This window comes from Pipistrellus hanaki (assembly GCF_964339955.1).
Source record: "Pipistrellus hanaki genome assembly, chromosome: 6".
NCBI lineage: Eukaryota > Metazoa > Chordata > Mammalia > Chiroptera > Vespertilionidae > Pipistrellus > Pipistrellus hanaki.
In genome coordinates, this window is record NC_140508.1 from 80,762,155 (window position 1) to 80,783,746 (window position 21,592).

Consider the following 21,592-nt stretch of genomic DNA (forward strand, 5'->3'; position numbering starts at 1 on the left):
TGCAGAAGTCTTAAACCACAGCTCCCCAGCCTCTTTGCCCCCCACCCCCAGCACTTGATTTAAAATTGGGCCTGTGCATGGACCCTGGGAGTGGCATCTGTGTTTGTCAAAGCTACATAGCTGATTCTCTACACAGCCAGAGATATGAACCCCAGGCCGTGCTAAACCAAGCCATTTCCTAAGAACTCTGCTGGGTTAGGGCTCTCTCCTGGCTCACTATCAGTACCTGCTACTAACCAAAACCAAACTCAAAGGTAAACACAGGAAAAGCCAAGTTCCATGCTGGGGGATGAGGGGGAGGATGCAGGGAGAAGTTGAGGAGGTAGAAGACTGGACATGCACAAGGTATAAATTCCCACCAGCCCCGCCTGCTTCCTCCCATCCCTAACTCCAAATCCTGGAAGTGGCTCCCAGGTCTCATCATGTTTGATAGACAGTTTTTAAATTTCCACTTCTAAACATTAATTTAAAACCATAACATCATGCAATGCAGTTAACTAATGTTTTAAAATCAAGCAACCCTTGGTTTCTTCTCAGAGGACTTTATTATGTGGTTGGGGCCTCCACAATGGGATTGCAAGGACTTGTTAGAATGTGCATCCAGGGCAGGAGTCATTTGCCTCTGACTTCATTAAACCTAAGTTCTTTAGAAGTTTTACAAGCTTGACAAATGTATTTTATGATATTATTTTATGACCTAGAACAAAACCAACGCATGCATGATCGGCAAAGAATTGGAAACCTTCCTATTGTGACTCATTCATACTATTGGCCCTGAATCAGTGATGTTCAAAGGTGAAGAAAAATAATGAAACTTCCTTTAGAAAGAGAAAAATAACAATCAGATCTCTCCCGTGACTGTGCATGTTTACTCTGTGATCTGCATTCCAACAGACTGAAATATGAATGGATACACTTAACACATAGCTAAGTTTTAAGTCATATCAAATACATGCTATGTCATGGATGAACCCTGAACAAAGATGCATGCTAAGAAAGTAAGCCAATCATAAAAGCACAACTATTGGATGATTGCACTTCTATGAAACATCTAGAATAGGCAAATTCACAGAGACAGAAAGGAGCTGGGGTACAGAGTTTCTGTTTGGGTTTTTAAAAAATGCTTTGAAAATAGATGGTGGTGGTGGTAGTACAACATGGTGAAGGTAATGAACGCCATCAAATTATACACTTAAAAATGGGCAGCATGGCCAATTTTATGTGACATATAGTTTACCACAATAACATAACTAAAAATAAAATCATATCAAAATACTACTTGGCTAGAAACCAATGGCCTAATATCCATTGCAGAAAGTCCTGAAACCAACTAAGACAATGCCTCTCATGTCAGGTGGCCTGGCCTCCTGACCTGGGCGCCCGTGGTCTCTAACAGTTCTGGGGTGTTTCCTGTGTACAGACAGGGACAAGACTAACCCATGGACTTGACCATCACCCATCCTGTCTCTTTGGCCAACGTACTGGACTCCTATTTATTTAACAGCTGCTCGCTGGCCGCTGTAATCACAAGCTGATTAGGGCTGCATTGTTTGGCCATGCTCACAGTCATCACGGCTGTCAATGATGAGCTCTTTGTTTTCAGTTCTATAAACACATGAGCAATTCTCATGTCATCAGCTACTTAAACGGAATAAATACTTTAGGCCATGCCTTCTCAACAGGATCAAGAGCCAAGGAGATTCCTTCTTAGGGACAAAGAACACCTAAGATATGACAGTGGTTTATGGTCCTCCACAGGGGCACAGTCTATAAGAGAGATGCAGAATGTCTTTGGGATTAAAATTTGAGGGGGGAGGGGATGGTTAAGAAAAAATGCTCCCTGAAAGGATGATAATGGAAAAAAAGGTTAACAGATATGGCTTTATAGCCTTTAATTAAATATTTTCCTTAAACCAAAAATAAAGAAGAAAAAAAACACAGCTGAACGGGAAAGGAGGGAAAAACTTATGAAAAGAAGTTGTCATTAGAGACCAATGTGGGGCATTGCTGCAGGCCTCCCTCCAGTCTCCCCAGTATATCGTGCACCCATAGGTGAGGGGCCTTACCCTCCATTTCGCCCCAAATCTCTACTTTTCCTAAGACCAGCATATGCATCCACTCATGCAGGCAGTCACGAATGTTGGTTAAGTGCCAGGCACTCTGCTAGGCTTATTTGGCAAGACCTGCCTTGCCCAAACGGACAGAGCCCTGCATACGCCAGGAAAGGAGGAAGCCTTGACCCCTCACTTTGACAGCCTTGAGAAGAAGCAGCAGGCAGTAGACCAGTGAAGCCAGGAAATCAGGTTTGAGGCCAGGTAGCATTGGCTCTTATCAAACAAGCAACTTGGTGCAAGTGATCAAGTCACCTCAGGGAAAAAGAGATGGTGATGCGTTCCTTACAAGGATGCAGTGAGAACCAAGCGAGAGATGACAATAGACATGTGTCCCTTGCAAGCTCAAGTCACTACTGATAAAGCCTTTTCAAGTGAAATAATAGAACAAACAGAAAGTACACAGCTATCTGTCATGGTTTCCATCCGTGGATACGGTGTACCAACACCCTCACCCTCCTGTCAGGCCCCACAACTCTCTCGGAAGGAGGGCAAGCATTTGATTCAAGGTCTTACAGGAGAAGAGGCTCCAGCAGGTCAGGTGCAAAACCCCGCCTGGAACAGTAGACGGGAGCTGCAGCAGGCAGGGTTTCCCAGTCAATGAAGAATTTCAGCTATGTGCATCCCTCTTTTCTTATCGAGCCAAGAAGAGAGGGACTCATGCTGGGTGCCCAAGGACACACTGAACTTACTTCCCACAAACTTGAACTAATAAGCAGACAAAGAAGTTGGCTGCCTTTGGGGTATGGGGCCCTAGAAGGAACAGGCTTTGAAAAGTATGCCTCTCCCCAGCTTGCTGAAACTTTTTCAGTGAGTACATGTTTCCATTCCAGAGAGGAAGGTAAGATTCCAGCACATATGCCCTGGGACCAGGTGCTAATAAAGCCTTCACTCCAGAGCCCCTCACTCTCCCAGGTTCCTTTCCCAGAGGTTGGCAGCGAGGCCTGGCAATGCGTTCTCACGGTACTATGTTTTCATGCAATTTGCAGAAGGAAGATACTGTAAGAGCAATCACTGAAGACATGATCCCTTTCCACGCTGCTTCCTTCCATCACACTTTCTCACACGGCAGGTGGTAGGATGATTATGGGCCATTGGGGGAGCCAATAGGAAAGGAAAGTGGGGGTTTAGTGGGATATTTTTACCTGGTTTGTCATCTCTGTGTGTGCAGTTAGGTCTTTGCTGGAGATCCTGATGAAAGAATGATTCCCCAGAGTATAACTCCCAGTGCAACAACCCTCCAACTGCGAGACCTCAGTGAGGCCCAGCAGTCATACTGCTGTCTGAACAGGTCCTAAGTGTGAAGCAAGTATGTGAACAGGAGGAAAACGAGCACTTTAGATGCTAAGAACAGAAAGCTTGTCTGTGGTATATACTCTTCCAATTCCTATAGCTCCCATATGAAAGGAAATTAACATGCCCTAGCTGGTGTGGTTCAGTGGATAGGAAGGATCCTGGGTTCGATTCCAGTCAAGGGAGCATGCCAGGGGGGCAGGCTCCATCCCCAGTAGGGGTCGTACAGGAGGCAGCCAATTAATGAGTCTCATCATTGATGTTCTATCTCTCTCTCCCTCTCCCTTCCTCTTTGAAATCAATAAAAATACTTTTTTTTAAAAAGAAAAACATGAAAAGAAATCCTAGACATTTCCAAGAGATTACACTGAATGAGCTGTGAAGAGAAAACAAAACAAACAAATAAACAAAACAAAAAACAGTCTAAAGCAAGGGTTGGCAAATTATGTTTCAACAAATTATAGCCCATTGGTCAAATCTGGTCCACTCCCTGTATTTATAAATAAAGGTTTATTGGAGACACAGCCACACCCATCATTTACATATTGCTTAGGGCTGCCTTTGCCCACAAAAACAGTGTTGATTAGTTGTTACAGAAGCCAAGTGACTCCAAAGCCTAAAATATCTTTTTTTCTTTTTTAATCTTCACATGAGGACATACTGAGAGAGAGAGGGGAAAAAAATCAATGTGAGAGAGAGAAACATCCATTGGTTGCCTTCTGTATGTGCCCAGAGTAGGATCCAACCCACAATCCAGGCACGTGCCCTGTCCGGGAATTGAACCGGCAACCTTTTGGTGCACAAGACAACACTCAACCACCAATTGAGCCACTCCAGCTGGGCCCAAGTCCTAAAATATTTATTATCAGATCTTTTACAGAAAATGTCTGCTTATCCCTGCTTTAAAGCCACTAATAATACAAAACAGATACTGATCAGTCATATGGAACAAAGACTGAATTTTCACCCTGCTTTCTCTATAGAAAATGCTCCCAAATCATGGTAATATGAAGAGAATAGCAAGCATGCAGCCAAAATACGCAGCAAAACTGTATTTAGAGGCAGGTTAGTTTGGTGACTACAACAGCATTAAGATTTTTTTATTCCTTTTCTCATTTTAAAAATATTCACTTTTGTACTTCACGTCTTATGACCTTCAGGCCGCACCAAAGCTGAGTAGGCACCTACTAATGTATAAAGAAATGGATCGCTGCTGTGTTCCTCATCGCTCCCATGCAGAGCTCTCGTTGACTTTGGGGATGGGCTGTGGGGTGGGGAAAACCGATAGAAGAAGCATATAGCGGAAGCAACTAGTAGTTGTAGAGAAGGAAGCTCAGCGTAAGGCAGTGATAAGTGAAACAGACACATCTTCGGGGAGTACTAACCTTAAAAGCTCTGTTTAAAACCCGAGTGTGTTCTGTCCAAGCAAGATGCTAAAATAAAGTGTAGGCAGGGGTACAGAGGATGCAGAGGTATTGGTAGGGGTGCAACTGAATGCTATGTAATTAGTAAGCAATAATCACATGCAAATTGCAGCCTATTGGAAAGCAGGAAAGGGTAAGTCAGCTGGTCTGATTTTAAAAGCTTCCTTCTGAGCAGAGGGAAGCTTTCTCTCTCTCTCTCTCTGCTGAGCCAAGAGAAGCAGCAGCAGAGAAGGGGGTCCTGGGAGGTCAGATGATGCCACTGGGTGGTTAGCTGGCAGGTAGATGGCCTTGCAATCATGAGGTCATCAAAATGGGAAGATTTTGAAACCATCTGGCTTTTCTACATCATCCTGCCCCAGAAGGCTAAACAAGTCCCAGAAGTTTCCAACCCCAAGAAACTGTCAAGGAACATCAGGAAGTGACAGTTGACTGTGGTCCAAGGAGAAGGCCAAAGGAGAGAAGGCAGTCATTTTCAAAAGGAGAAGATGAGCGCGGTGACTGGAACCACGTGCTTCTTCCTGTGAAAACATTGGTGGCAGCAGGACAGGTTGCCGAGGGAGATAGGACTGAAAGCTGAACAGAGCACAGGTCTGAGTGGGAATGAGAGCACAGACCAGACACATTACAGCCTTATAGAGAGGCAGCGAGGTGACTTAGCCTAAGGTGGGCCCAGCAGGAAAGTCCCAAGGGTCTCACAAGGCAGCATCGTTATGCATCAACAATCACTATGAACGGTACCAGAATAGATACTGCAATTCTAAGAGGCTCCTCTAATTCTAGAAAAGTAGGGCATAGCTATAGGGATTAACCAAAAGGTTCCAATTGTCATGAAAATCTCAGTTAATCTGATTAATGATGCAATTTGTGGTGCCTTTGCTTTATGAAGAATCACATAAAAATGTTTTTAATATGCACCTGGAGATAGAAAGCACACTTCTTCCAGAGAACAGGTCAAACCAGAGAATATGAAGCTGAGCTCCATAATATGCAATGATTGACCTCACACACCTGTGACTTCTCTCAGACTCATGTGCTCTATCTAGCCCAGAGAAACACGCATGCACAGGAGCCAGGTATGAGAATTTTCATAACATCCATGTCTGTAACAGTGGGATACGGAGGCAACCTGAAGTCCCTCAGCAAGAGATGACTCATGATATTCTTCTTTTTTTTTAATTCTTTATTGATTAAGGTATTGCATAGGTATTGTCTCCTTTCCCCCCACCATTGCCCCTCCTCATCCAGCAATAAAAATATTTTTAAAAAAGAAAATTTCCAAGCCATGACACAAGGAAGGGAGGGCCAGGCAGTCATCAGACTTCCTGAGTTGGGAGACCTGGGAGAACAAGATAGAGAGATTCATTGGACCAAATATGAGCGAAAGCTGCCCAGAGAAAGAACTTGAAAATCTGCAGCGGATCTCCTTTGAGTCTACAGCAGGGTAGTAACTGGTGCATGCAAGTACCTGACACAAGGGAAAGAACCACCCACAAGGATGAGAAGTTAGTGCTCATACAGGGCAATTCCCCCAGTCAGATTAGAAAATCTCCTAACTCATGGACCACTGGGTACAGTACTCAGAGGACCTTGACTTAGTCATGGGGAATCATTAGTCCCCACTAACTGCTTCTCTGAAGCCACCTAACTAATCTTAAAAACAAAACCCAAAGGATCAAACTATTTCCAAGTAACTTATCTGTGTCCCAGAACAAATTTTACAAATATTTGTAAGAATACTAAAATATCAGCATGCAACAAGGTAAAATTCAGTGTCTGGAATTCAATTAAAAAAAACAAAAAACTATCAGGCATGCAAAGAAGGAGGAAGAGATATCCCTGATTTGAAGAAAAAAATAATCACAACTAAACAGAACTGTCACCGATATGATTATTTTAGACAAGGACATTGAATCAGGTCAGAATCTGACCTCTCCATGGGCATGTGAGTAGAATGTGCATTCTGATGTTGTTGGGTAGAATATTCTATAAATGTCAATGAGGTTAAATTGATGGATATTTTGTTCCAATCTTCTATATTCTACTAATTTTCTGTCTACATGTTCAATAGATTACTGTGAAAATAGCATTAAATTTTCCAACTCTAATTGTGGGTTTTTCTAATATCTCCTTTCAGTTCTGTACATTTTTCTTCTGGTACTTTCTGAAGCTCTTCCATCATGTGTAGAAACAATTAGGATCGTTATTTCAACTTTATAAATTGAGCACTTTATTGTTCTGAAATGACATTCTTCGCCTCTGGCAATATTCATTTATCTTAAATCTATCTTGACTGACATTAACATAGTCTTTGGATTAGCATTAGCATGGTTTATTTTTTTCCATCTTTGTAGCTTATTTTTATCATTATAGGAAAAGTATGTTTTATCTAGGAAGCATTTGGGTCTTGCCATATATGTGTGTGTGTGTGTGTGTGTGTGTGTGTGTGTAATCTGACTTTAATTATTGAGTGTTTAGAATGATTATATTTAATGTGGTTAATTATATGTTTATGTTTAATCCTATCATTTTGCTATTTGCTATTTGTTCTATCTGTATTTCATTACACTTTTTCTCCTTTTTTAGATTATTTATTTTTTTAAGAAATTTTTAAATCTCTTTTGTTGTCTTTAGCTACATATAACTCTGTTATTTTTGTGGTTGCTTTAAGGCTTACAGTATACATATTTAACTTATTACAGATGTTCTTCATGTGATATTATACTACTTCATGTACATTATAAGAAATTTATAATAATAGTTTCATTTCTACCCATCAGTCTTTGATAATTCTTTTAAAAATTTTTATTGCAAAATATTCAAATCATATGGAAAGGTATAAAGAAGAGATAACTATTTGTGAACATATTATTAACCTTAAGTTATCAAAATCAATACTGTAGTTAGAGCTCCCCTGCAGAGCACTCAGCACATGTCTTTCTCCCCCCTCCAGAGGTAACTACTGTTCTGACTACACATATATTAATCTCTAATCTTTATATAGTATTGTGTATATATATTTTAAACAAATGGTGCAGGAACCATTATTTGTACGTACGAGGGAAGAAGAACTTTGGTTCATATCATATGCAAAGATTTACTCAAAATAGATCATAGATATAAATTTAAAATCTAAAACTATAAACCTAAAATAATAGATGGAGTAAATCTTTGTGACCTTCACTTAGTTAAAGACTTCTTAGATAGGACACTAAATGTGTAGTCCATGAAAGAAAAAATTTGGTAAATCAGACTTTTCTAAGTTAAAAATGTCTATCTTTCAAAGAAACCATTAAGCAAAGACAAGTCACAGATTAGGAGAAATATCTGCAAATAACATATTTGATAGAGGACTTGTAGCTGGAACATATAAAGAACTCTCAAAACAAAAATAAGAAAAAACGATGTAAGTAACACAATAAATATAAAATAATAACAAACAGGCAATCCCATTTAAAAACTGGCAAACGATTTGAGCAAATATGTCTACCAATGAAAACAGATGGATGGTAAGTAAGCAAATAAAAAAGATGTTCAATGTCATTAGTCATTAGGCAAGTGCAAATTAAAACCCCATTGAGTTACACCACTCAGTATTTAACAGCTGAAACGAAGCAGACTAACCATTCCAAATGTTGGAAAGGATGTGGATGAGCTGGGCTCTCATACAATAGTGCTGGGGATGTAAAACTGTATCACCACTTTGGAAAAGTTTGTCAGTATTAAAAAGTTAACAATTCCCTCTTAGGTGTTTACCACAGAGAAATGAAAGCATATGTCTACAAAAACACTTGTACACTAATGTTTACAACAGCTTTATATTGAGTAGTCTATAACTAGAAACACCCAAATGCCCATTGACATGGAAATACATAATTGTGGTTTATCCATATAATAGTATTACCATAGATAGTCAAAGGGCCGGGAAGTCTTCCCCATTGGCCAAGATGGCACAGGAGGAGGCTCTTACACTGAGCCACAAAAAAACTAGAAAGATAAATAGACAGGTGCCAGTGCAGGAAAGCTAGCAGGATAATTGGATTTTTTAAAAATCCTCCCCCTTCCTATCCCTACAAGAACAGCAGGCTTGAGCAGGAAGAGGGGATGGTCTTGGAGAGGGTGGTCCACCATTCTCCCAGCTGTGGCACTTGGATAAGCCTGGTCCCTTTTGCACCAGCACCTGCCTCAGGAGTTTGGCTTTCCTTGAGGCAGGCAGCCAAACCTGCATCTCAGTTACAATAGGATGCTACTCGGCATTGGAAGGAATGAACTGTTGATAACATGCCACATTGATAAATTTCAAAATAATTATGCTGAGTGAAAGAAGCCAGAGAATAACAGAATACATACTTTATGCTTCAACTGACATTAAGTTTGAGGAAATACAAACTTATCTATGGTGACCGAAAATAGAGCAGTGGTTGCCTGGGGGAGGAGCCCATGAGGTAGAGGATGAGAGGAACCACAAAGGAGCACAGAGAAACTTTTGGGGGATGGAGACCTTCACTCTTGATCGTGTTATGGCTTCACTGGTGTGTATATATATACATCAAAACATATCAAATTGTACACTTTAAGCATGGACCGATTACTGCATGTCAATTCCAACTCAAAAGTGTCTAGAAATATCAGTGGTTGTACCTAACAAAATAGAAACATATTCCACAAAACAAAAAGATGATAAATACGCTCTGTCCGATAAATCACTTCGAAGCTTCTTGCAGCCTCACTCAGAATCTGTTGCACTCCTGGAGGTAAACACGGAACCTGGCAAACTACCACTTTGCAATTGATGGTGTTTACTCAGTGAACAAACACACTTGAAGTATAAACACTCATCAAACCCAGATTTCACTCCTCCACATTAAGCTTTCTTTTTGCTCCAAAGACCAGCTCACACTATCTGCTTCGTGAAAGAACTGGCTGCCTGGGTGCCCCCAGCCTAGCTCGTGCCAGGCCTGACAAGTACCACACAGAGGGGAGAATCCAGAGCGTACAAAGCTATCAGCAGTGCCAGCTCCCACACTGCTACTTCCCTTTCTGATCTTTGCTAGGGTTTCTGCCCTCCCATGTTTCCTCTCTCTCTCTCCTCTCTCTCTCTCTCTCTCTCTCTCTCTCTCTCTCTCTCTCTCTCTCTCTCTCTCTCTCTCTCTCTCTCTCTCTTTCTCTCTCATCTTATTGCATTTGTAGAAATCACTGTTTAAGATCCTTATCCTTGCTGTTAAAATTATGTGTTTTTAACCTGTTAGGAATCTACCTCACAGTAAGAAAAACAAACAATATTTGCTTCTACCTTTGTTTGTCCTCCTGTACATCATGGCTGTTTTGCTTTGAAACAATGATCTTGAAGAGACTGAGAGAAGGAGGAAGCTCTCCCGCCTGGTCAGTGCATCAGACCTCGGACTTTATCCGTGCAATGGACCAGCCATGTGCCACTGGGGGCTTGGCCTTTCCTCACCCGTATTCTCTGTACCCACAGGATGCCACTTCCCTCCAGAGAATGTGAATGTTCTCCCCGGAGACTGGTACAGGGCAGGGAGGATCAGCTTGGTATGTGATATGAGTCTGTGACACTTTAGTCTGAAGTATGTATGTCGTAGGCAGCACTGGCTTTAAAATCCCTAGATCACATGTCTTGCTTCAAGCTTTTATACTAATTTCCCCTAAATAAAAAGAAGAAAAAGGAGGAGGAGGAGGAGGAGGAGGAGGAGGAGGAGGAGGAGGAGGAGGGAGAGGAGGAGAAGGGGAAAGAGGAGGAGGGAAAGGAGAAGGAGGGGGAGGAGGAGGAGGAGAACAATAACAGAAGGCTTGAAGAAGCCAGCATATGAGAGCCAAAGAGAAGCATTAAGTAAGTATTCTGTGTCATTGCTAACTTCTTCATGCCCTACAAACATGTGCCTCCTATAACATCTAGTAAACAGAGGTCTTCAAACTACGGCCCACGGGCCACATGCGGCCCGCAGAGGAGTTTGATCCGGCCCGCCAGGTTTTTTGGGCAGTGAGCGCAGCCGAGGTGTTACAGTAGGAATTAGTAGTTCATGTAGTCCGGCCCTCCAGCTCTCTGAGGGACCGTGATCTGGCCCCCACTTTAAAAAGTTTGAGGACCCCTGAGTAAATATTACACTAAAATGCTCTGTGTAGCCCTAGTCAGTTTGGTTTAGTGGATAGAGCATCAGCCTGTGGCCCAAAGGGTCCCTGGGTTCGATTTTGGCCGAGAGCACATACCTGGGTTGCAGGCTCCTCCCTGGCCCAGGCCCTGGTTAGTGCTTGTGCAGGAGGCAACCAATCCATGTTTCTCTCACATCGATGTTTCTCTCTGTCTTTCCCTTTTTCTTCCACTCTCCCTAAAAATCAATGGGAAAAATATCCTCAGGTGAGGATTAACAAAAATAATTGTTTAATAAAATAAAATGCTCTGTGTGTAGGAGAGGGAGGTCCCTGTGTACAAGCAAATACACTCATCTATGTCAATGTATCGATACTTGAGATCCTAATGCCCAAACAACCTGCTCCATCTTGCAGGAGGGTAACCTAAGTGTTCCTAATGAGCATTCCAGCCTGCCCCTCTCCTTTCCTGTTGCTGGACACGGAACTCAGGGAACTTCCTAGAGTTGCTGGTTAATGCCACTATCTCTGAAGAAAACAATGGACCAACATCTGAAAAACTGCTATGCTCCTAAGACAGCCATTATCAGCCAAAGATGAAACTCGCCAACCATCACACACATGTTTAAAATTGCTTTTAGGTTGCCCAGGTCAATTTTTTTTAAAAAATGAAATATCAAAACCAGAAGCACAAATGACAGAAATCTATGGGGAGATGGAAACCACCAGGAAAAAAAATGTGAGTAATAAACACACAAATGTGGAATAAAAACAGCCAAAATGCACTGAGAACCTGACCAGTACATCCCTAGGGATGGCAAGCAATCCCAACTTATCGGAACACTAAAGTCAGATGATTACCAGAAACATCCAGAGATGGCGTGCAGCAGAGTGACAGCCTGAAAAAGTGGACCCTAAAAGGGATTTCTTCTTCCCATACACTTACAAAACAGGGCTTACTGTACACTTAGTCCCAGCATTTTTTTTTCTCCAGGAGGAAAAACCTGCGGTGACACACACACAGATTCAAGACCGATTTCACGTTGGTTGCATTCCAAAAGGCAAGCGCACGTTACACATGGAGGACCCTTCTAGGAAAGAGGTCTCCCAGGCAGCCCTCAGCAACGCCTCACAAGCAGGCTGTTCTGAAAGCTGTGAGGGCATAAAACTGTTTTTTAAACAGCAGTTTTACACCATATTTTTAAAAGACAAAGAGATCTGTAAAGTTTTTACCTATTTCCATACATCAAAGGAGCAATAATTGAATAATTCCTTTCAATCACTACTTGAAGGAGGCCCAACACTAGCATCACCCAGTCCTCTGCCTTCAGATGTCTTCATAGAGATAAAGGCACTCTCCTGACACATACCAAAAACACACATGCATGCATACACACACACACACACACACACACACAGAGAGAGATTCAGAAATTGTTTCTGGAACCTAAAACATTTTGTGATGAACATCTTTGAGCTAAAATGCTATCAGTAGCACACTACTGGTGGCTGACATTCAGGAAACTACTTCAAATGCCTTAAGCCATCCCTTTTTCAATTTTGGATATAGATTAACCTCCAGCTTGCTTCCTCTTTTAGCAAATGTCATCTCTTCCAAGAGGCCTTCCTTATCCACCCTACATAAAATAGACCTCACACCCAGCACCCTCCTTCCCTAAGCCCCGTTTTATGTTTTTCACAGCAGTTACCACCACCTATCATTATTACATACTAGAGGCCCGATGCACGAAATTCGTGCAAGAGTAGGCCTTCTTTCCGTCTGCCGGCACCGGCTTCCTTCTGGCACCAGGACCTGGGCTTCCCTTGCCACCCCAGCTTTGTCCAGAGGTTATCCAGAAGGATATCTGATCTAATTAGCATGTTATGATTTTATTATTATAGATACCCTTTATATGTTCCTGTCTACTGCCGTGGCCAGGATGGAAAAGTTCCAGGAGGCAGGAACATATCTGTCTTGTTCACCATTGTATGCTCTGATCCTGACTCAGCACAAAATAAATTCTTGTTAACCAAAGATGAAAAGCAAAAGGGGGGGGACTGAGCAAGGCTAAATTTTACCTTCTGAAGCCTCAAGTTTGCATTACTATCTCTCAGATCACTCTCGTGTATACAACACTGAGATAATCTACAAGCACTGCTCCATTGAATCCTCGTGACAAAACTAGCTGGATAGTATTATTAGCCTCATTTTAGAGATGATGAAACTAGATTTAGAAAGTCTAAGTTATCTGCCTGACACTTGAAGGAATCCCAACTTCTGAAGATAGGCTGGTTTTTGTTAAATTCTTTAAAGTTACACTCATCTGCAAAACGTCTCTGTAGAGGTTCACAGATAGCTTGAAAAGTACCCATCGCTCTGATAGAAGGAAATGCCTGGCGAAGATGTCAGGGAAGGAAGGAGAGAGCCGAGAGGCTGAGCAGGAAAGAGGTGTACACGCTTAGCTGCCAAGCCTGACTCGTCCACCCACACTCACCTGGTTTTTAGGTCTCCTCCCAAACGCATCGACTGCCCCACAACGCTGGGTGGTTTACCTTAGCTTTTTCAACCTGTCACCAACTCTTCAGCTCGCCAAAACTTTTGTCAGTCCAGAGGCACCGGGACAGCTGGGTACTGTGACCGTGGCGGGGCACTGTGGCGTCTGCAGCCTCAGCCTCTGTGTGACTCAGGTGCCCAGGCAGCTCACAGCAAGAGCTGACTCGAGACGCAATCTGATTCATAGGGCCCAGAGGACGCCTGGGCTCTGGCCCCAACTAATAAACCACTTACCCAACTAATAAAGCATTTGCCCCCAGACGAGATGCAGTGAGATGGCAAACAAACAAGGAGAAGTAAAAAGGAAAGTCAACACGAGGTGAGCAAATGGTGAATGCTCTTCCTCATCAGCCCCCCATGAGTGAGTGAGTGAGTGAGTGAGTGAGCACAGCACGGCAATAAGGAGCGTGTGGGGAAGAGGGGCAGGGCCTGTGCTGGTCTCCAGTACTAACTGAGCAAACCCACCTCTCCATTGGGAAGTCTTCTCTGGAGCCTTTCTTCAAGGGTAGCACCTCCCTGCTCTAATATTCAAAGGCATAACACCACAGAAATGAATGCGTGGATCTACTTCTCCGGGGAACGGTCGGAGAATTTCTCATTCACATGACATATTTAATGAATGCCTGCAGGTGCCAGAAGCCTATAAAAAGACTTTAAAAACAATTTTATGCTTTGCATGAAGATTTCATTTGCTACAGCTCTATTCAAATCTCCTCCCCCACCCCAGATCACTTATCTGGGTTTTGAGCCATCAAGTGCCCAGCTTCCATCAGAGATAACTAGAAGAGATTAGGAAGCATGGTCATTTTCCATAAACCCTTTTATTTTAAGAAGTAGATTTTTTTTTTTAAAACACGGAGCACTGGCAATATTACCAAAAGCTATTTAAAGAGTACAGAGCACAAACAGTGTTACATTTTGGTGCCTTGCCTCACAGCGCGAGGCTGGATCTCGCCTTACCGCCAACATACAGGACCTGTCCCTTTCCTCCCACCAGAGGTTCCCTGGTGGGGGCTGGGCTCCTAGGTCTTCAGAACCTTAGCCCGGCTGGGCTTCAAAAAGCGTTTCAGCATCTGGAAATTGCAAGAACGTTCTCTTCTGTTCATCCCAGGTGAGCTAACTGATTCAAGTTTAGATCCGTGGGCTGCTATTGCCCTCTGAGCACCCTGACCTTTCTCCCTGGACATAGTGGGAGGAGTGCATAGGGGACAATCCAACCAGGCTACCAGGAAAACACCATGCCATTTAACTTCCTGATCACAGGTTTCTCTGCTGGTGGATTTCTCTCAAAGGGGAATGTACCTGCCAGGGTTCTCCTGAGAAACAGACCCAATAGAAGGAAGAGAGAAGGATGGGTGGATGGGTGAGTAGATTTTTAAGGAATTGGCTCACATAGTTGTGGAGTCTGGGAAATTAAACCCTGCAAGGTGAGCTGGCTGGCTGGGGACCCAAGAAGAGCCAATGCTGCAGTTCAAATCCAAAGGCCATTGATCGGAGAAGTTTCTCTTGCTTGGGGGAGGTCAGTCTTTTGTTCTACCCAAGCCTTCAACTGATCGGGTAAGTCCCACCCACATTATAGAGGGCAATCTGCTTTCTCAAAGTTCATTGATGTAACTGTTCATCCCCAAGACACCCTCACAGAAACATCCAGAATAATGTTTGGTCACACATCTGGACTCTGTGCTCCTGATAAGTTGCCATGTAAAATAAGCCAGCACGTGGATCTTAATGCATTCCCTCTTCCCCTTCCTCACTTTTTTTATGCTTGAAGAGACACTAAATTTTTTTGTTTGTTTGTTTTTGTTTTACTATAGTAACATCTCAGCAATGCAGGTGCCCCTACACACTTCAAAGCTTTATAAACTATCTTTGACAACTTAGAAATGCCAAACCCCTTTACAAAGGCTGTCACACAAATCTCGAGTTTAAGAATTTTTTTCTCTAAATAGGCTATTCTTCATAGAAATTTAAAAATTCAAATTTTTATAAATAGGGGGAAAAAAGAGTGTTTTAAGAAAAAGTGGGTATTTTTCAAATATAATTCCTTTTCAGCAGATTGATTCTGGGGGTTGGGGAAAACAATAACTTTAGCAGGTGAAAAGGTAACTGCTAACACCAATGGTAATAGAGCATACTCAGTGACACTGGCCTTTTCTAGCATTTCTTCTCCTTTTACTTTCAGAAAATATTAGTGTGAAATAGTTGCCTATTATCATTCAAATTTACCAAACATGAATGCTAACTTTTTTAATCCTTAAAAATAAAAATCAATTGAATAAATGTTGAGTCCATAAAAGAGATAAAGTCACCTCCACCCCTACTACCCTTGACACCCATGATATTAAAAGCACATTACCCACGGAACTTAGGATAGGTTGTACTTCCTGCTTCCTGTTTGGGCGCCAGCTCTGATCCATCTAATTTTCACAGGGCATCTAGCATCATATAAATGCGAGAATGGTGCTAACTCTACAAAGAGCTGTGGGGAAACCCATTAAAATTAGCCTCCGTGTAAACAGCTCTATCCTGGGTACGTTGGCCTTTTAATCCCAGCATCATAAACCGGGGGCCAAATTCCCATTGGTGAGGCAGCTTTGATGTTGGGCTGGTGAGGACTGGACTGGCAAGGAAGAGTTCTTCCTGGGAGCCTGTGGAGGTTGGCACATATCTGCTACCTCTCCCTCCGGCTAGTGTCCTACTAAAGGGTGCTTTATAGGCATGAGGATTGTTATCTGAAGATCTCTGAGTACTTAAAAGAAAGGGTATTCATTTCTCAGAATTCTCAAGGGGGATAGCCTAGAAATTTGGCTCAGTTCAATTCTGAGGCCCAATTCCAATTTTGTCTTGTAAAGAGGCTCGTTAGATTAAGTGCCGAATTTTAAAAAATTAAATATTACAAAGGTTTAAAAAAAAAAAAAAAACGATGGATCCAGAACCTGAACTGTGAACAACTTCCCTTCTAGCCTAATGCCTTGGGGCTAGTTCTGCATTTCACTGACTACCCAGTCAACCTCCCACTTGATCTGGAAGGAAGAATGAAATGGGGGGAAAATGAAAAAGCAGCCGAAACCGGTTTGGCTCAATGGATAGAACGTCGGTCGGCTTGGGGACTGAAAGGTCCCGGGTTCGATTCCGGTCAAGGGCATGTACCTTGGTTGCAGGCATATCCCCAGTAAGGGGTGTGCAAGAGGCAGCTGATTGATGACTCTATCTCACCGATGTTTCTAACTCTCTATCTCTCTCCCTTCCTCTCTGTACAAAATCAATAAAATATTTTTTTTTTTAAAGAAAAATGAAAAAGCACAGACACCTGTGTCATGTTTTGGATTTGACTGCTGAAATGGAAAGCAAAAAAAGTAAAAGTAAACTGGTAGCCACAAGTCTTTCCCTAACCTCCCTTTGAAAAGCCACATTAACAGGAAAAGAAACAACACAGAATCGAACACTCTCTGGTGGTGAGGACCAGCAGCCTGGAGAGTCAGGGGAATGAGCCCAAGTGAATGTCACTGGGCCCGGATGTGCTCTGCTGCCTGGGATCAGGGATACAACCAGAGTAACTAGCTCCACTGGAACTAGTACTCTAATGAAATCAAGAATAATCCCAGAAAAAGCATTCTTTGATTTTAAATTTTCTCAAAATAGTAAAAATCAAGACATGGTCCATTTTAAGGTTCTGCCACCCCTGATTCCACCACCATTGTTTTGATTTCTTTAATCACAGCTTGGCTGGTGGCCTCGGGATGCCTTTGGTAGGTGCCCGAGGAGTCCCCATTTCTGCCACTGCAGTACCACCTGAATAGGATCCCCGATAGATGGCACTCAACCTGCTGACTACTCCAAGCATGTTTCAGCAATGGCAGAGCCGTGACCTGTTGACCTCTCAGAACAGTGACCAGATTTCCTTATACTGAAGCCTATTCTCACTCCAGATACTTTCTATCCACTGGCCCTGGTTTTGGCCTTGGGGTGTACACATAGCATAGTTCCACATCTTCTTTATCTGTGAACCATCCAAACAGTTATAGTCCTAGCCTATCCTCCCTGGCAAGTCTTGCCCAGGTTCCCTCAACTACATCATATCCTGGATTCCAGCCAGTCTGGCCTATCAAATCGAAAGGGCAGAAGAGACTCAAGATGAGTCTAATCAGCATGAGGACTATAACGCCCCTTCATCAGACAAACAAATCTATTAATACATCCATGCTAATGGTAGAAATTTTTGGCCAAGTGGGAGGAACTTTTATAGCAGCTAAGTGACAGATAACACCCACTGATCTTTTTTCTTTTAACTTTTAAATTTGAAATGTGAATGCACATGAAACTACAAAGATAATACCAAGAGGTTCCAGATACTCTTCACTAGTTATCTCTCTGCCATTGACTTCCATTGTGGTTAGAAAACTATACTTTGTATGATTTCAATTCTTTTCAATTAAATGAGATTTGTTCTATGACCCCATGTATGGTCCATCTCAGTATATATCCCATAGGCCTTTTAAAAAATTATGCTGTTATTGGTTGGAGCATTCTATAAATTTTCGATAGTGACACTGAATTCTTCTATATGCTTCCAATATTCTAATTGTTGAGAGAAGGGTATTAAAGTCTCAAACCATAACTAACTGTGGATTTGTCTGTCTCTTCCTTTAGTTTCACCAGTTTTTGCTTCACGTATTTTGCAACTCCATTGTTTTGTGCATCTACATTTAGGATTGTATACCTCCTTGGCAGGTTGAACTCTCCATCATTACATCATGTCTTTCTCTGTCTCTGGAAGTTTTCTTTGTCTTGTTTTAAGTGGGCAGTAGTAAAAGTCCTGACTGTCCACTTGGCCTTCTCGGAACCACCCACCCCAGCAAAGAAAAGGAAGGGCACCTCCTAGCCACCAGGGAGGGGTGGACCCCCAACTCCCCATTGAATCCTGGGAGATGAATGTTCCCCATCTGACACTAGTGTGGAGAACTGCCAGGAGGAGACCAGATGGGGTAGTGAAGGAACTCAGAGCAACCGTTTGACATCATGGCGACAAATGAGGATGCCAAGAAACACAGAAAATTGGGGTCCTTGGCCCACGGCAAGTGTGAGTGATGGAGTTTCCTAGGCTCTCACTGGCCAGAGTCCCCACCCTGAAGTAAAAACATGGTGGCTGTGGTGGGGACATTGGTGCTGTGCCTGCAGGAAGACAGGCCAGCTGACTACCCACCAATCGCAGCAGGCGGCCGTGCAGGCAGAGGCCTCCGCTTCCAAACGAGCAGGGAGAGGCCTGCTCTGAGGAAAGCCAAGGCCAGGTCAGACTTCAGTCAGGTTAGACTTTACTCAAACTCGGATTCTGTAAATCTACCTTTCTCAACATTTGTTTTTCTTTCCTTTCATACTGTTAATTCCAGAAAATGTTCCACTTGAAAAATTACACTACTTTAGCTGAACTAAGGGGAAATAAAGGAGTATTTCCCAGGCTTTTGCACCCGAGCCAGGATTGCTGGCAGAATTAGTGCATCCCCACTGGCCAGGAGATGCTGCCTCCCAGCAGCAAGAGCAGACAGGAGTGTGGGAACCAGGCCTTCCTCCTCCTCCCGGCTTTGATCCTCAGGGGGATGCTGCCTCTGCTGCCCGCGGGGAGTCTGGGCTCAGGGCAGGTGGCTGCAGTCACAGGAGCAGGGCAGTAGCATGCGTGCACATGTGGGACCAGCACAGGGCCTGGATGGAGGAGACCAGGCAGCCAACCGAGCACATGTAGGAAGAATGAGAGGGTGACCCTGTCTCGCTGATTTTATTAGAAATGCCTACGTGGACTCAGTGGGGCACCACCTTCCTTCCATCCGTTTCTGGTAATGACGGGAAGTCACCAAGACCTCCCTGTAAAATCACACGCAGATCAATGATCTAAAACCAAGGTGTTGCAACGTCCATCAGCATGGCGAGGCCAGGAAGTTAGAGAGCGCTGCATCTGTGTCAGACCAGGCCGTTACCTCGCCCCGCTGGTGGGAAGAGGGATGCATTTTCCAAGCCCATCATTTGTATAAACCAGGAGTCGGCAATCCACAGCCCACAGGCCGAATCTGCTTCACCACTTGTTTCTGGACAGCCTATGGGCTGAGAACAGCTTTTCACAGGTAAATATTTGCACTCAATTTGATGACAGGAAATACAAGTCTTGAACTTCAGTTAATCTTTAAAGATTAAAGAAATGTTATCTCCCCCTACCAAAATTTTACTTGCATCATTAGTAAATTTGAGTTACAAAACCATTGCACTCAATTATTATTATTATTACTAGAGGCCCAGTGCATGAAATTCGTGCACACAGGGGAGTGGTCCCTCAGCCTAGCCTGCGCCCTCTCACAGTCCAGGAGCCCTTGGGGGATGTCCAACAGTTGAACATCCTTAGCGCTGCTGTGGAGGCTTCTGACTGAGTGGTGCTCCCCCTGTGGGAGCACACTGACAACCAGAGGGCAGCTCTTGCATTGAGCGTCTGCCCCCTGGTGGTCAATGCATGTCATAGCGAGCAGTCCTTTCACCATTTGGTCGATTTGCATATTAGCCTTTTATTATATAGGATATTTTGAACCTAGTCAATAAAAAGTCTGCAAATTTGCTTTCTCTCTCTTCATAAAAACACTTAAATATCCTCAATTTCGCTTCTTGATCCAAAACACCTAAAATATTAAATTGCTGGTCCCTTACAGAAAAACTTTGTTGGCCTCTGGTATAAATTAATAATATAAATAAAATGGCAAAAAAAAAATTGAGATATTGTTAGGGCAATCAGAGAAATAAAATATGTGGATTTTAAACATGGGCCTGACCATTACAGCACAACTCAGCAGCATGCCACTGGCTTATTCTCTAGCTTAAAAGTAGCAGGCAAGTGCATTTTAAACTGTCCTCTAACTCAGACAGTTTTCCTCTAAGGCCTCTTCTGTTTTCAGGCAAAATAACATAACATCGGACCTAAATAAAGGGATTCCTGCTAACGGCTTCCCTCTGTGAGCCACCCCCCCTACGCACCCCCCTACCCCGTTTTACTGTTGATGACCTTCAAGTGTTCAGACCTCAGATTAACCCTTTACTTCTCCTCAAAGTCACTAGGAAGTGACTGCTGGGGGCAGAAAGCGAAGGGATAGGGACCAGGGACCGCACCCCAGTCTGGGCTTGCAGGCCCCCGGGAGCAGGCGGGTTTGAGAAACCCCAGTTCAGGGACCCATGCTGGGTCTCCTAAGCTGGGATGAAGTTTTCAGTCTGGAGACTTTACTGGTGGAAAGTGAAAAACTCACATTTAACTCAAGCCACTGACCAACTCCACCGAGCCTGTATCTTAGCTCACAGCCCAGTATCGCAGGTACCATTGTTCGGTATTGCTAAGTTTCTGTTTGTTTATAACACATATTTTTAATCTGGGTGTGGTGGTGGGGGGAAGAGTTTCCAAGGGTAGCAGTGGGATGGAGTTTGAAGGAACAGTGGGATGAGTTTAGTAAAATAAGAAACACACACACACAAAAAAAAACCATGATAAAACATCAAAGTGGCTCTGATTGGCCCAGCACAGTCTCAGGCTCACTGCTCCCAGGGTGGGCAAACTTGCACAGACGGGCTCCGTGTTTTGAATGGCCCTTTAAGGACAGCAACTTTATAGTCAAGTAAAAACCTGGGGTTTGTAGTATCAGAGAAACAACCCCCTCTCCTGTGCGGGCAGGGAGAGAGGGGTCGGGACATCTCTGGAACCACTGGGCTCAGCAGAGCTTCGCACAACAGGAAAAGACAAACAGGCAAGTGGCTCAGTTCCTGCACATCTCTTGAAGGCACTGGTGAGATCTGTGAAGACACTGATGGACAGTAATAACCCAAGGTGATTGCAGAGGTCGATGCTCAATTTCTGAAGCACAATAAAATTCCATCGCTGATGGTCACCTTGGGTGAGGACCAGTCCCTCCCAAGACCAGCTGTCCCTTCCTCCACTTCACCCTGAGTCCAGCGCCCCCACCCCACGCCTGAGTCCCAGCTTCCCTACAGGATACACACACCCTGCACCTCCAGGCCCCGTCCTACCTGCAGCCTCACCACGCCTGCTCTGACCCCCAGCGGTGAGCAGTGCAAGTCAGGAATGACGC

The 21,592-nt window shown here is 43.5% G+C and overlaps 1 protein-coding gene across 27 annotated transcripts in view; it reads right to left on the reverse strand.

Moving 5' to 3' along the window:
* The window catches only part of FHOD3 (formin homology 2 domain containing 3), a 334,599-nt gene that overhangs the window by 147,835 nt on the left and 165,172 nt on the right, over nt 1-21,592 (reverse strand). The window contains exon 1 of one of the 27 annotated variants that reach the window (XM_084888816.1): nt 13,426-13,446. The exons of the other annotated variants lie outside the window; for them this stretch is intronic. The gene's annotated coding sequence lies outside the window, so the exon portion shown is untranslated. Of the gene's footprint in view, nt 1-13,425; nt 13,447-21,592 lie in introns of those variants that run through there. 27 annotated transcript variants of the gene reach the window in all.